Source organism: Malurus melanocephalus, unplaced genomic scaffold (assembly GCF_030028575.1).
Source record: "Malurus melanocephalus ecotype Western Australia unplaced genomic scaffold, MMel_1.1 scaffold_259, whole genome shotgun sequence".
NCBI lineage: Eukaryota > Metazoa > Chordata > Aves > Passeriformes > Maluridae > Malurus > Malurus melanocephalus.
This window is the reverse complement of record NW_026623491.1, coordinates 884,359-900,173: the sequence shown is the minus strand read 5'-3', so window position 1 is coordinate 900,173 and position 15,815 is coordinate 884,359. Positions and strand designations below refer to the sequence as shown.

Here is a 15,815-nt window from a genome sequence, read left to right as displayed (position 1 = left end):
AAGGTTCCAGAGACCTYAGAGCCCCTTCCMGTACCTGGTGGTGCTACAAGAGAGCTGGAAGGGGACTTTTTACAAGTTATAGTATGCAGTGATAGCACAAGGGGGAATGGCTTCAAACTGAAAGAGATCACGTTTAGATTAGACATTAAGAAGAAATTACTGTGAGGGTTGTGAGACACTGGAACAGGACAAGGGTCAAAGTTTTAAACGAGAAAGGGTAGATTTAGACTGGATATAAGAAAAAAAAATCTTTATGATGACAAGTTTAAATGTTTCTTTGGATTTCGAGGAAGTAGTAGCTTTGGAAGCTTGGTTTTGAATTAAAAAAAAAACCAAACCCACAAAACAGCAGTATTAACTCCACACCAGCAGAGGGAAACACAACCTCAAGAAAACTAACAGCCTCTTGGGAGATGTTTCTCACCCATCACATCCACTGAAATGGACTGATTTAGGCAGGGATAAATTAGATCTATCGTGATGTGGTAGAATATGCCATCTTGGATTCTGTATTTACTACGTACATGACAGAARTAAGTAGAAGTGATCTCTGCTTTGAGATATAATACAGGATTCAGACATCTCAGGCTTGATTTTTTTCCCACGTTTGTAAGTGCTTCCTACTCTTTGTTAAGTTAATGGGCTCAAAGTGCACTTTGGGCAAAAGTGCACTTTGCAAAGTAAGATCCAAGTCTAACACAGTTAGAAGTGACTTATGGATGYTGGAATTCACCTCTTTCACCTTTGAAGATGCCATTCAAACACCAGTTATTGGTAAATACCTGTGACAAAATCACATCTGGAACAGACACATTTGSCAGTTCTTCTCATACACTGGTGAGAAAAACAAACCCTGATGGGCCACACCCTTTCTATGCAAAAGACAAGTGCAGGGTTAGGATAGGTTTTATCAGAAGTTCAGTGACAGGGRAGCATTGGTGCCCTGAGGAGGTGTATCCAAAACACTGGGAGGGTTTCCAAAACTAATGGGGAAAATGGGAATTGTAGAAAAAACTTCCAAGAGTAGGATTGCATATCAGAATGAATTTCACTTCTCTGAAAGCACTTCACCATTCTGGGTTCACAACATCTGCTTCCAAATCCCTCCAAATCAGCTTGCTTCTCATACTCASTGTTCCAGCTCCTAAGGGTTACATCTGTTAAAGGACACTTCCAAAAACATGTAATTAAAAGATGCTGAACTCCTCCAGGCGACCAAAGCAACACATTATGACCTGCTTGCCAACTCCATACAATCAAAACAATGCACCACAGTGTGTTCTGCTCCAAGGGACACCGAATGCAGTGACATTACACCCCAATCATGTGGGCTAAAGGAAATMGATGGAAATTTAATCAAAGTTGATRGCTATGACTGGTAATTTTGCAAGATTTGGRTGCCTTAAGAACATATTTGACAGTGGGTCTGCACAGTGTCCTCAATGCTAAATTCCTGTGGCTGCATCCTTGCTTTTGTTGCTGGCATTTTCAGCAGCACGTAGCTCACTGGAGGCCCTCTATGCAACAAAAACTGCACTTAAGCCTGGGCAGGTGGGTCCCTGCTGCCCTTCCTGTCCTTGCACAATTGTTCAAGAGCACTTCTACCTGCTAATGTGGTGTCACTGGCAGTAATTCCATATAGGAGGGTGAAAAATAGGACACACACAAAGAATAGTGGTCAGCCAACAGACAGAATCTTGGTAGTTTTTCCATCCAATGGACACTACAGCATAATTGACAGCTGTCACTGCACCACAGACGAGTTACAACTCGTAGTTACTGACAGGCTCTTTTCCTGTCTCCTGCCACCTGGTCACCTGCTTTGGCTACGCACCTTCCAAAGCAGGCTCATCTTTTGGAACAGCCTACAGTAACAAATGTTCAATGCTGCTTTCACCTCCATGAGTAACTAAACTTCCAAGAAAAACAGCTAACGGTGTAAAAACCAGCAGGGGCTACACACCAATGATGCAAAATGCCTGGCACAAAGGGACATTAGCCACAGCCCATGAAACTGAGCAGAAAAATGTGATTCTGTGCCCCCTCCCCATCCTCTCGGGCAAGGTAACAGACATACAGATACCTTAAAAACAGTGGCCAGTCTCAAGATCTTAATTCAGTTGCAGGAAACAAATCTKCAACAGATAAAAGCTGCCGACCTTGGAAATTAAGCAAAAAAGCCACCAACCAAATCACAGTGCAAAATGGTATCTCAGTAGAGCAATGGGATGAATAGGAGTAGCGTTCCAAGAGCAAAGAGTCATCAGGAACCCCTCTTACCATTTTACTACTACACCTGTCACCTGCATCTAACTGAGGCTGTATGCCTTTAACATCTCCTACCCGAAGTGACTCCATGTGACTCTGATATTCTGATAATATCAGAACCAGTGGTGTTGTAAGTTACACATGCACCCCTAACTAAATCTGGAAATTCAGATACTGAAAAACACTTTCTTTCCTTCCCTCTACTGGGCCTCCTCTCCTGTTTCAGGGGTTGCTTGTTCCAGAATGAAGTTTCATAACTGGGCTRCAATTCATTTCCATTCCCTGCTCACAAATTCAGCTGTTTTCAAAATACATGAGCTGTTACTAAGACTGGGCTAAGACAAGAGATCCCCAGTCCAAGCCACAAAAGTATTCAGGCTGCARAGAGCACTTTGAATGGTTTTGAGTACTTCTTCCCTCAGAGTCTAACCTTGCAAATAGGACCACAGAAAGCTGTGCAGAGGGATGTTACAGGGAAGGCTAAGCAGATACTCTTCCCAGTAACACAGCACTGTCTACAAAGGTGGAAAGAAGAGAGGAGAAAACTGTGGAGGTTCTTTATTGCTCCAAAAGCCCAAGATCTCTACCCTACCTCATCCCCACAGCAAAGGTCCATTAGTGCCAGCGTAGCCATAAGGGATACTGTCCTTTCCTTTCCTGCTTCCTCTTGTCATAATTTCATCCCGCTAGAGTCAAGCGCTGTTATTGATAAGCTGATGATCTTGGATGTTTAACAGGGATGCTAGAGAGCAGCATACCAATGTTTTCTCTTGGAAGAACTTCACTATATCCCTTTCTGTCTCTTTCTCCTGAATCTTGGGGGCTGTAGGGAAGAAGCTGCAGGTATATTACAGACAGCTCTGGCAGCTGCTATATACGCTCTCGAGGAAGGAAAAGATGGGCAGAACTAGAAGGAAGACTTTTRCCTTCATTAGTAATCTTCAGTAGTGTAGTTACAAAAAACACAAAATCATATTCTTTTTTTTTTTTTTTAATGGTGAGGAAAATATGGAGGTGTACTCCATCTCTGACAGAAACTCTTTCTTATGTGTTTAACATTATTTTGGAGCCCAGTCACACTTAGTCAACACCCTTGCATCAACTGGGGCAGTAGAACGAAAGCAGATGAAGGCAAACATACAGGCAAACAAGATGCTTGCCTGAATCTCAGCACCAGGCATGTGCAAAGCACAGAAGAGCACAGCAGTGCTGACCCTGTAATCACGGATCTCCCTGAGTGCCCATGTCTAGGATGAAGTGCACAATCCAGGCAGCAGTGCAGGGTTGAGCTTATCAGCCCGTGCTCTACTGACTGGCCTGTGGACCACCAGCTGAACTAAGGGGAACAGTGCAGGGAAAAAAGCACACAATRGCAGCCTCTTTCCCAAGGATCCATCCTTGAGGCTTTAAGGTGACCTGGTCATTGCACTGCAAGCTCTCCCTTCTCAACATTGCCACTGCAGCAGGGGAAGCCTCCAAARCACTGTGTCTGGAAAAATACTGAAGTGATGACAACATGGGTTGAGAGTCAGAGATGATGATGCGATGTCTGGTTCCAAACCTGGATTTTGCAGATCACCTAGAGGTAAATGCACAGTGATAAACAAAGTTGTCTGGACAGGGAAAGAGTGGATTGGGGAAGCAACCAAGGTGTTAGGGCAAAATATAAGGAAAATGACCAAGAAAAATAAAAAAGACAGTTTTTTAAATCAAAAACATAGCTGCCTGTTTACRTCATGCACAACTGGGAATGCAGGCCAGACAAATTACAGAGGTTTTACAGATCTAATGCTAAACAAAATTACAATCTCTCTCCAAGTTTGGCCTCAATACAAATATATCCCACCCCAAGATCTCATCACACTAAGCAAAGCAGGGTTTTACAAGTACTCCATTTCTGTAGCTGGCACAACAGCATAATTCCAATTAATAAGAAATGCAGATGTGCAAAAGGAACTGTTTGTACCCTAATCATCACAGCACAGGTCTGTGTTATCACTATGGAACTATTATTGCTCTGTTTTCACTAAACTGTACAAGTAATATCAAAATACTCTGTTATGAATATCCAATTACTATTTCATTGCTGATACCCAGTATTTTTAAATACAAAAGAAAACAAAACATGACATCGACAGATTCTTGACCGTAACTCTTGATTTTGTGCTTTTAAGTGAAGAAAAGATGGATTGCAGAACCAATCCCTCACAACAAAGATAGACAAATAAGTGCCAAAGCCCGGAACTGTCTTCTCAGTATTGCAATTTGCTAACTCYCACTAATTATTAAGACATTACACAGTGATAAACTTATTTTAATTTCTATTTTACTTCTTTACACATTTAGAGCCCTGAAATACCAAAAGGAAACATGTAGTAACAGAATATTTCTCACTCTGAAAAAAGGAAAACACACTTTTACAGTTATTCAAAGAACTGAGTAAGAAATATCCTTAAGCTACCATGTGTGTGTGCTTGGGACAAGGACAAGAACATACATGGCCAGTTACGAGTAGAAGACCATGGGAAAAAAAAAAGAGAAAAAGAAAAAAAAAAAGACTATGAAGACAGGAACAAACTTCAGGCAGAACAAAAAATACTGCTGAATATCCACAAAGAAAATAAGATAACTGAAATAGTGACAGGGCCTTGAAGCAGCTTAGCAAGATGGAATATATGAGACTGAGAAGGGATTTAGGAAGTTCTCAGCTGCTCTACTTTTTAAACATGAAATATTTAGGCAGAAAAGCACTTATGGAAGCAGCAGCATATGCATCAGCACATGAACAGGCACCGAACTGCAAGAGAGGAAATGGCCACTACAGTGTAGGGGCAGCCATTCCACTGCTTACAGAGGTACCAGAGGCAGAGTGTGACACAGATTTGCAAAAAAAACCCAACTAACTGCAACTACCAAAGCGAAAGAATAGCTGCAGACAGGCTATCAGCCACATTCCTAAGTTACATGAGCATGTGAATAGCTAGAACAAGCACACAGAAATCAGGAATTAAAATGTACATGAAATGAATATCCAAGAAATGAACAAGAAGAATGTCAAGGGTAAGAGGTATTTACTGATAATGTACCAACTCAGTATCTTGCTTTCCTTTTTTGTTCACTTCTTAAATTTTGTACCAATTTCAAGTAGGCATGTCATGGAAATACTATCAGTGTGTGTCTAATTCTTTACAGTGCTTCACTAACAGCAAACCAAGAGAGCCATGTGCAAAATCTATAACCTACAGTTTTAAAGACTGGCTCCCTTCAGAAACTGTAGTAAGAATGTACATGCCCACRTCTGTAACAAGCCCTGCACTGTGGCTTCAAAATCCAAAGGCACATTATCTCTGGTAGGTTAACCAAGATGCATTTATTTTTCTCTAGCAGCCACCAAAGTGACTCTGGAAGTACAGCATGATCAGTATGGTGACTACACTTTTAAAGCTCAGGAGACTTGTATCTTCAGTGACYTAGGTGAACTCACAACATGACTGATAAAACCAAAGGCCTGATGCTAAAGTTTCCAAGGCATTTGGGAAGATTATTCATGTCAATATAAAACATTCAGAACTCTTAGGAATGAAATTCCTGGAGGGGAAAAAAAAAAGGTTAATCAAGTGAAGAATATCCAACAGGTTTTACTCTTCTGGCTTAGCTGCAGCTTTGATACAGGATCAACAGATTTCTCAAGTCAACCARTCCTTCAAGAAAGGGGAGATGGTGCAAAAGGTACCAAAAAGAATATCACACTCTCATGAATTACAATTCAACTCTTTTATTCAATTCTCCATGTTAGTAGGACAGTGATCATGACACGTTAATGCCACGTGGTCGTCACTCCATTCCACATCATTGCTGGTCCATCCCTTCTTCCCTTCATTGTGAAGGAGGCATAATCGAAAGGCTAAGTGTTCCCACGAGAAGCAAGAGAGGGCCTCCTGCTGCTGTAGAAAAACCTAAAGAAATAAACCATTGAAGAAGTTAGTCTTTGCCCCAAAATATGAACGTCAGAAATGCAAGCAGTCATCATAAAAAAAGATCTCTGTAACCAGCACCTATCTGGTTTCCTTGAYAGCTGCACCACAGACACACCAATGACTGAGCCATGGGTACCAAATACCTCTTCTGATCTTGSAAAAGGCCTTTCCATGTCAAGGAAGGAGATGTAGTGAAGGTTGCATTCTAAAGATAAAATCTAGTTCCTGTTACCTTTCCAGTGGGTAGAGTTCAATCTCTGCAACCGGTGATCCAGCATCTTYCACACGCATTAGATTCCTGTGGAAATATTTCACGTGGAGGAAAAATCGTGTAAAAGTTTAGCAAAGTCAAACTGCAGACTTTTCCTGACTAGTTCTCTCACTGATAAAGCTTCAGTATCTGCCATCCTGTAAACATTTGGGCAGACAAGCATTCCTACATCACATTACAACTGCACTACCCCTCCCATACAATGTTGTGAAGATGGGTAGGAAGAGTAACCCTAACATTTGTGTTGTTTCTGTTGCCTTGTGCTTGTTAGATGTATGGGAAAATATATACACAAGCACACCATGTTTCCTCCTTAAACWCACAAAATTCAAGTTTCAGGCTTAATGCACAATACCACTGAACAGAAACAATCTAAAGACTACCAGGCAGTGCTTTGCACAGGGTAAGGAGGGGAAACTGCACACACCCTCTTGGACAAACCACACTTGTTGTAAATGAAATATGTATAGAGAAGACRTATATACAAATAGTCAATGTGCCATTCCCATTCCTCATCAAAGTATGACTGAAACATTCATCTGGACTCCTGGCCTCCCACGACATTCATATGACAGAACCGAAAGGACACTTGTGCATAGGGCTACTGCTTAGTCTTCTCTCTCTGATTCAGAGCACCTTCCTGTTCAGTCCATGTAACACCATGGACAGTTTTCACCTCTCCAGTTCCTCCTTCCCCAAAATCTAAGTATTTTGTAAGACAGATAAACTTAGCATCAAGGAAGCTCAGTAGTATCACAGCTTCCAGGAAATCTGAATAGAAGAAATGCATGACTGGCCAAAGAGGTAGCAAAAAATGGGTTACTGGCTTATGTAATACAGATCTTTCCTCCCTCTCTAGCAACAAATTCTAATTYGTGCAAGAGGGATTGTTCTAATAAATTCTGAAAATTAGCCATTATGCCTGGAAATCTACCAATGTGATAATTTTTATTATTAATTTGATATATTACAACAATGAATGAGGTTCAGGTTGGACATGAGGAGGAATTTCTTCACAGAAGGGTTGTCAAGCATTGGAATGAGCTGCCCAGGCAGGTGCTGGAGTCACCATCCCTGGAGGTGTTTAGGAAAAGACTGGATGTGGCACTCAGTGCCATGGTCTACCTGACAAGATGCTGTTCATTCAAAGGCTGAGAYTTGATGATCTCAGAGGTCTGTTCCAACCTAACTAATACTGTGATTCTGTGAAATTAGGTTTTTGCTATTACAACACTTTATTGAAAAAAAATTCCAATGACCTCTAATAAAACATTTCTTTTTCATTCCTGTATTAAAAACCTCAATTATATTGCAATTTGTCTAAGACAAAAATGTTTTTTCTTAGCCATTCTGTTTCCTATAGAAAAAGATAACAGAACAATATATTTAACCACCCAAACACACTTCCCTCCTTCCAAATAAACGAAAAATTATCTATTACCCTAAGACAGAATACTGTACATAGCTGCATACAGCAGCCTGCCTCCAAATAAAAAAAGCAGACACACAGAAATTCACATAAATCTTTTATAAGCCCTTCACACACAGAGACTTGGCAGAGCTTAATACACTGACATATTACTATGCTGACTGTATATTCTAGTAACACTTGTACTGTTTCTAAAGGGAACAAAAAAGGGCTGCAGAAATACCTTGAAAATGCTTTCCATGAGTGCAATGTAAATGTTACCTTTTTTATCAGCCTAATCCATCACCTACTATTCTGTCAGCATGAGAAACCTATCCATTCCTTCCTTTCACAAACACAGCACCCCTTGCCTGCCTGTGGAGGTCTATGACAAGAATGGAAAATAATCTGTCTTCTTCAAATCTCTACCACATCAAAGCTGCAGAAAACAGGATGCTTTGCTTTGTCACATCTAAAAGAAAAAAAAAAACACCAAAATTCTTTTGTATTGACAGCCACATGGAGAACTGTGGAGGATCTGAAAGTGCTCTACATGCCTTCTTGTTTATATATAAAAAAAAACTCTTTCCTGACCAGTTGACTCTTAAGTCACCTCAGTCTCTGCTCACTAAAAAAAGCTGACATATATTTAGATGCCTCTATCTCCTATTACACCGAGAAGCAACAGGAATATTGGGGCAAAAAAAGCCCATGTTCAGGGYCAGATGAACACTCTTCCTCCCAAATGTTACTGTCATGTCAACTCAGTGCAGTAACACCTTTAATCCACATGACATACCCATTTAAGGAGGCAGGTGCTACAGTCAGTTTGTGTATCAATGAACTTTCAGCTCTCCTCTTCAAGATACAGTTGCCAAAGGCCAGTATGCATTGCATATATTATGTACAGAAAGTCTGATGAGATTCCTCCTTACAGCAGCAGCTGGGAATGCTCAAGATCAGCAAAAGCTGCTTTCCTGCCTTATCTCTATCTCTGATGACAGACTAACATAGGCTTCAGACTCCYTTGCCTCTACTACCAGAAATTACCTTCTCTTCACTACATTTCCAGACTGACTGGATTTAAAACCCTTTTCCTATGAGCTTCATCTCACATACAGACTTTGCTCATCATTATTTAACAACATTCTAATCAATTCTCCATCCAAAATATTTTCCACTTTGCACATGCAATCTCCTTTCACTCTGTAAAAATTCAGTTCTGGGATTTCCAGCCTGTGGTCCACAGAATACTTACTTTCAAAGGCTATATGATAACTGAGAAGCTAATGAGAAAAGCACACCAGTTGTCCACAGTCCTAAGCAGCACCTGACCTGCACTGGAGACTATTTAGTTGCCTGGATATCAAAATTCAGATCTAGCTCAATTCCCTTAAGTGCTGTTCCTGATTTTAGTGTGACTACCCCAACAAGCAACAGAATTTGGAATTTATCAACTAATACTTAGATGTAAGTGAAGCAGAAACATTTATGAAAATACAAAAGCTGTATTCTGAATATTGGTATATATTCTGTACACTATTTCTTTTTCCCAATCCACTTGGASATGTTTCTCCTTATTTTCAGCTGATCCAGATTCAAACTTCTCCTAGGTCAGAAAGTTCATCGATGCTTCCATAATCTGCTGTTCTCTCCTCCTACTTTCTTTTCAGAAGGAGAAGCCTTCCTACTGGAGAGACAAAATTTTAATCTCTAATTGGAGAATTACTTAAAATTGATATTCTGGRGAATTACGTAAAATTGATGTTTTGTTATTGTGGAACATCCCAATGACATCTGGAACAGCAAGTATTTATGGTGTCTACATTGGTGGTCTCCAAATGGAGCCCATGATCCCCAGGGAGCTTTGCAAGATAATCCGTAAGGCTGAAGGGTAAAAATGTTTTTTTCACCATTAATMAATACAGTCAAGTAAATGTTTCAAAAACACTCTTCATTTCATCTTTATCTCAACCTTTTTTAACTTCTTGGATTTACGTAAGTTTTACACTGCATGTAAGTAACACATGTATGTAACTTGTAAAAAGTGTTTATTGGGGTGAATGTTCAAGATGTTTTTTTCTGATGGGGATCTGCAATCACAGAAATATTAGAGTTATCTGATTAGAGAACTGAAAAGGTTCTCTACCAACTCATAACAACTAAGTCAGAAACATTAYGTATTTTGTAGTTCGCACTTACAAAAAGAATGTTAACTGTTGGTGATTTGAACCTTTCTTTTCCTACCTTGAGTKTAGGAAATATCCATATATAACACTGCTCTTTATTCTCATGGCATTTCTAAGGCATRTGTATGTATAAACATCTATGCTGCTCTTTAGCAAAATAAACAGTAGGGCTCTCCGCCTATGAGGCTGATCACTGGCTGACAGTAAGGATGCTCTTTAACTTCATAAAATAAAATTCCATAGGACTGCAGAATCTTCCTCATTTATTGATTGGTTTTTAAACAAGRTAACAATAAACAAGGTTACAAGAAACATTTCACCAATGGCACAACTATGATCAGTCTTCCTGGGGAGTAGAGAATGATTGGGCTAGGTAAATTCCTTTCAGCCTTACTTTTCCAGTATTCTCAATATGTGGCAATTTTGGTGAAGTCTAATTTCTTAAGACACACACTGAGCCTTATAAAGGCAGAGGGGAAACTGGAACGTTGAATCAAAGAATTAAGACATCAGGTAACCAAATACCAACTGAGACAGAACAATGTGCCTCTTGCATTACTGGCAGTCTTTTGATGGTCAGAATTCTGTAAATCAGACTCACCATTCAAAGGGACAGTTCAGGGACTCTGCCTCTCTTCTCCATTCCCCTTACTCCCGTTAGTATTTTGCAATCCATTTCTCCCAGTACTGGAGGTTTCTCAGGTCACAGTCATGACTTTCTTCTGCTGCTGCTGCCACCTACCAGTTTTATTATTCTGTTGCAGCAGAAGGGCATATAGAAGAAGTTCTTGTTCAGCATGCACATAATCATCATCCCTTGTCTAAGAAGTCATGGCCTATTTAAATTCTACATTTCCCCATACACTAGGCAAAGCACTGGGCACAACCAAGATCAATACAAGGCTTTGAAAACCATTCCAYAAAGAAGAAGGAGTGTGATCTGTAAAACCACCTTTCAAGCAACATTAAATATTAAAACATTAACTGTTGCAGAATGCAGTACATTTTGGTTAACTCTCCCCACCAAAGATCAATTGCAGACTCTGCAAAGAACTAGTACTGTATTCCTTTCAAGAAAATCTTCACYAAATATATATCTAAAATCAGGTTAGAGAAGCAAAACTGTGATCCAAAGCAAATTAATTAATAAAACTGAGGAAAATAAATTCTTATTTTTAGACATTATTACAAACCCCCAAAAAACACCCAACCACATGCCTGAAAGTGTTACACCCGTGTCCTATAGCAGCTGATGCACAAAAATATACACAAATAAAGGAATAGGCCTGCCCAATGCTGAGACGCAAGAAGTGGGTGTGTCTGAAAGGAAAAAGCATTGGAAACGTAAGTATAACAGGTTTGCAAAATTACCTTGCAAGTAAAATTAAAGACACAAATTATACACTCAATTATACCAGGGAAATCAGGTATCACTCCACTGACTTTCACAGAGTGATTCCAGGTTTATCTCAGTGTAATTGAGAGCAAAATTTGGCTCTAAAATTATTCCCTCCCACCTTGACTTGAAGCTGCAATTTATTATGTTGCTGTTAAGTTTGCTGTCAGGAAAATATAAACTGAGACTGTGAAAAATACTATTTTATGATGATATAGAGGAGTAATTAAWGCACACAGAAAAATAATCTGAAACAAGTGCTAATTCTTTACAGATGTCGTGGGAAATATAATACTGCATCAGAAAACTTGGAAGCCTTTTTGCAGAGGCTTGTATTCTTCAACTTGGAATGGTATTCCAATTGTCTGATATTTCACCTCTGAGTAAAATACCAGAGTCTCCTCCTTAAATTAGGTAAAATAATATTAAGTACCCAGTAATTTTACACGGTTTGAGATTAAGGGGGAGAGTTACCAGAGAAGGTAAAACGTACAAGTGCTTTGATATAAGATCAAGAGCAATATAAAACGTGTCACCCCAGCCTCCACAAACAGAAATAATCAGCCCAACAGTCTTTTTCTTCAGCACACATACTTGTCCATCTGTCTTCTTTACAGGATCCTGCTCTATTGAATTTTAATAGATTCTTAGCATTAGTTTATCATTCCTATCAACTACTAACTTCTGCAGTTACATTTTTTTGTTCACTTAGCAAATGGACAGCAACATATCTTTCAAAAATCTAAGCTAAAATAGCACACTTGAAGACAAACTACCTAGAATTGATAGAGGAAGTAGAATTAATTATTACAAAACTATCCCTCATACTGTTGCATGGGGGACTCACTTTTGTCTCACCTGAGCAAAGCAAAGCACAACGACAGTTTTCTTAAAAGTCAACAAGTATAAGGAGGAGAAATAAGGAAGTAAAGCACAATTTTCTCTAAACCAGGTTAAAGAAACTGTTCAACAAGTATCACCAAAATGAACTGATGGGAAGAAAGGAAAGCAGACAAGTTAGCAAGCTTGTGAAGGTTAGMGTAAGAGCAGAAAAGTGTCAATTTACCTGACAACAGGTCGGTTTTGGATGTCACCAAACTGCTGCGTTTACCATTTTACCCRCTTGCATTACTGGGGGGAAAAGTTTAGGAAGGAACATTCGCAAGGATTTTTCATAAGTTCTCACTCTTGCCATCAGAAAGGGGAGAAGGGGTTTTCTCTGGATTGTTTGACTTTTTTGGCTCCTGAAAAGTTTTGCAAAGAACAGTAACAAAGTGTGAACTGTTAGAACACATTTCTATAAAAAAAAGGGAGAATAACTCACCCAAAACAGTGCAACAACAAATCCCACCCAAAACCCGCACATCTAATTCGTACCATTGTTTTAAACAAATAAACAAAACAAAATCTTTTCAACTCAAATTAGAAACATGAGAGGCTTGGAGACTTCCAACAGCAGGCCAAGATCCACCATCAGAATGCTCCAAAAGTCACCCTCAAAGGTTAAGAAAGATTTAAAGAAATAAAACAAAGGAAAAGGCAGCAAACACCTGGTTTTAAATCCTGCAGTGTTCAGTTTAAAACAATTCCTAGAACAGTGAAAAAATTAAAAATTAAAAAAGACAGTAGCAACAGAAGTTACCTGTCCGAGCACCTACTATTCCATAGAGAGAACAGGAGTGGTCGTGTGTCTCACACCAGCCATAAAGCTCATAAACCTTCTCAAAAAGAGTGAGCCATGAGAAAGATACTGTACATGCRATCTGTTTCCAAAGTCTCTCTAAGCCCTTATGATCCCTTACGTATTTAACTGACAGATTTTTGCAATGAGTGAATTTAGTGAGTGTCACTCGTTTAATTTGTTGGATTTTGTAGTCCGGTATAACGTCTGAAGAAGTATCTCCTTTGCGTCTGACATACCCACATGTTCCAGAGGTCATTTCCTGAGTAAATATCACATGGCAAAGATAGCACACGAAGTGGGAGAAAATGCTTCAAGAGTGACCATCAACTCAGAACAAAAAATGTAACAGTCAATATAAGCATCAAGCATTGACACTGTTTTACAGATGAGGTGTTCTAACATTACAGGAAAAGATTTTATCAAACACATTAAAGCAACAAATACAAGGATTAAGATACAATCCAAACACTGACAGCAATTACAAACACAATAAATTGAACAGAAGAAAATCTCCAGTGTTACAAAGAACAATGTTTCATCAGATGTAGTTTAAGAAACGTATTGTTGCAAACAAGAGTTTCTGACTGGCTCTTTCAAACATTAAAATACAGAAAAACAGTTGTATCACCARCAGCTGTATTGGCACTATTGTAATCCATCACTATGTTGACCATTTTTTCAGCACATGCTTCCAAACCCACATATGGAGGTAGTGTTAGTGCAACTGTATGGAAGTTTACCATGTGATTTTCAGCAGATGGAACTGAAAAAAATAAAGTGTATAAAGCTGGCATCTGTGGAGTTCACCTTCAATGGGAAACACTACCTGRTTATCATGGACTAGTTTTGTTGGAGTTTTTTTGTTTTGTTCTCCTTTAAGTAAAAATAAGACACCTCTCTTTTATCTCCAGGCCATTTTTTACATTTCACTATTTCAGGAGCAATGGGTAAGTAAGGAGTAAGTACATGAGACAAGTGTGCCCATTTGTACAAATGAACCCTGAAGCAAGATCTTCATGCAGCATYAATACCCAATGTTCAAACAAATGTACACGAAGTTTCAAATCCTCTCTCCCTCTGTGACCACTATGCATAGACTTATCTCCAAACCAGGAATGGAAGCACCAACCAGAGGAGCAACTTATCAGCAGGGAGTCAAACTGCAAATCTCTCAATCCACCTAGTCTTTTAAAAAATCTTATGTTGACTTCCCAAATTTTACAACTGTGAGGTGTAACCTAGACATTCTGAAAGGGTGCTAGAAATGTATGGCTTCTGTGAGCTACAAGATACCATGGGAACTCAAAAAAACAAGCCAGAACATTCAGTTAACAGCTCTTTCCTCTAAAAGATGTTTCCTGTGATAGAAACACAAAGGCCCCAGTATACCAACYAGCACATGTTTACTCCCTGCTGTTATTCCACATGTGCTCAATGTATGTCACAGCTAGAGAGGGAAGGATTTATCCTATCAGACTCTCAAGGACTGCAGACCAGCAAAACAGAAGAGACCTGAAAAAAAAAAAGGGCCACCCTCCACCCCAAATTCCCCTTGGATAAACAAACAAAGGAAGWAGAGCTCTTTGAAGAGACAGTTTACTGCTCAGTGACTAGACATTAGGTTACTCTCACGTTCTGTCATTCTGTAACTCTTCATGGAAGCTGAAGACCTTTATATTCTTCAGGTTTAACCTGTGCATGTGAAGGCTCAGGAAGAAGGATTTGAAAATACCTTTACAGCTGAAGATCCTTTTTTGTCTGGACCAGCTGGTCCACTCTCCTGCTTAACACCAACAGTCAACCTTTCACTTGATTTTAATAATAATATTTAATTCTACAAAAAAAAAGAACCATTTTATTACATTCCTTTTAAAATAAAAATAAAAAAAAAACAAACTGTACAAAGAAGCATGATCAAACCTCCATAAAGCAGGTTAATACTGTTCTGTTTATTGCCTCTTGAAGACTCTCTGCATAGTGTCCATGAGTTGTGTTTAAGGTCCAAGTGAAGGTAAAACAGCAGAGCAGCAGAGAGGTGAGGAAGGGCCACAGAGGTGGGCAGTGCAGAACCTCAGAAGGTACATGGGACATGCTCCATTAAAGTATCCAGAAAACAGCAGCATTGCACACACACAACCCCCCTCCAAACAAACCTATTTTCACAAGATGATTTTTCAATTGTAAACGTTTTACTTTTTGTTTTTAAAAAAGAGGCTTTTCTTTATATATATATTTATATATATATATAGTTCCAGGGCTTTATGAACCCCAAGAATAAGAGGGGAATAAAAAGGGAGGAGAAGGAAAAGGAGGAGGAAGACAGGGTCTGGAAAATGGACTCAGTATCTGTTTTGGTTATCTATTTTCCAAACCAGCTCAAGGCTAATGAGAAAATGCACAGCCAGAAGGATTCAGGAAAATCAGGAAGTCTGGAAAAAAATCAGGAGCTAAACAGCCAACAYCCTCAAAAAAATAAAGCAAAAAACAAYTGCACACACACAAACACACACGAGTGTGTGCACTCACATCACACACATGTAAGGGTCCAGGATCAATCTCTTAATAGTTTGTGGACCTAGGGGTTTTTTTGGGGTTTTTTTTTTCTTTTTTTTTTTAACTCTG

General features: G+C 39.3%; 1 protein-coding gene across 2 annotated transcripts in view; it reads right to left on the bottom strand.

Moving 5' to 3' along the window:
• Positions 1–5,223: 5,223 nt before the first annotated feature.
• Positions 5,224–15,815, bottom strand: part of RIMKLB (ribosomal modification protein rimK like family member B) — a 54,087-nt gene continuing 43,495 nt past the window's right edge. Inside the window, exons 8-11 of one of the 2 annotated variants that reach the window (XR_008965962.1) lie at positions 12,576–12,753; positions 10,715–10,868; positions 6,478–6,543; positions 5,224–6,224 (exon numbers count right to left, since the gene is read on the bottom strand). The gene's annotated coding sequence lies outside the window, so the exon portion shown is untranslated. Of the gene's footprint in view, positions 6,225–6,477; positions 6,544–10,714; positions 12,754–15,815 lie in introns of both variants that reach the window. The other variant, XR_008965961.1, reaches the window with a different exon arrangement.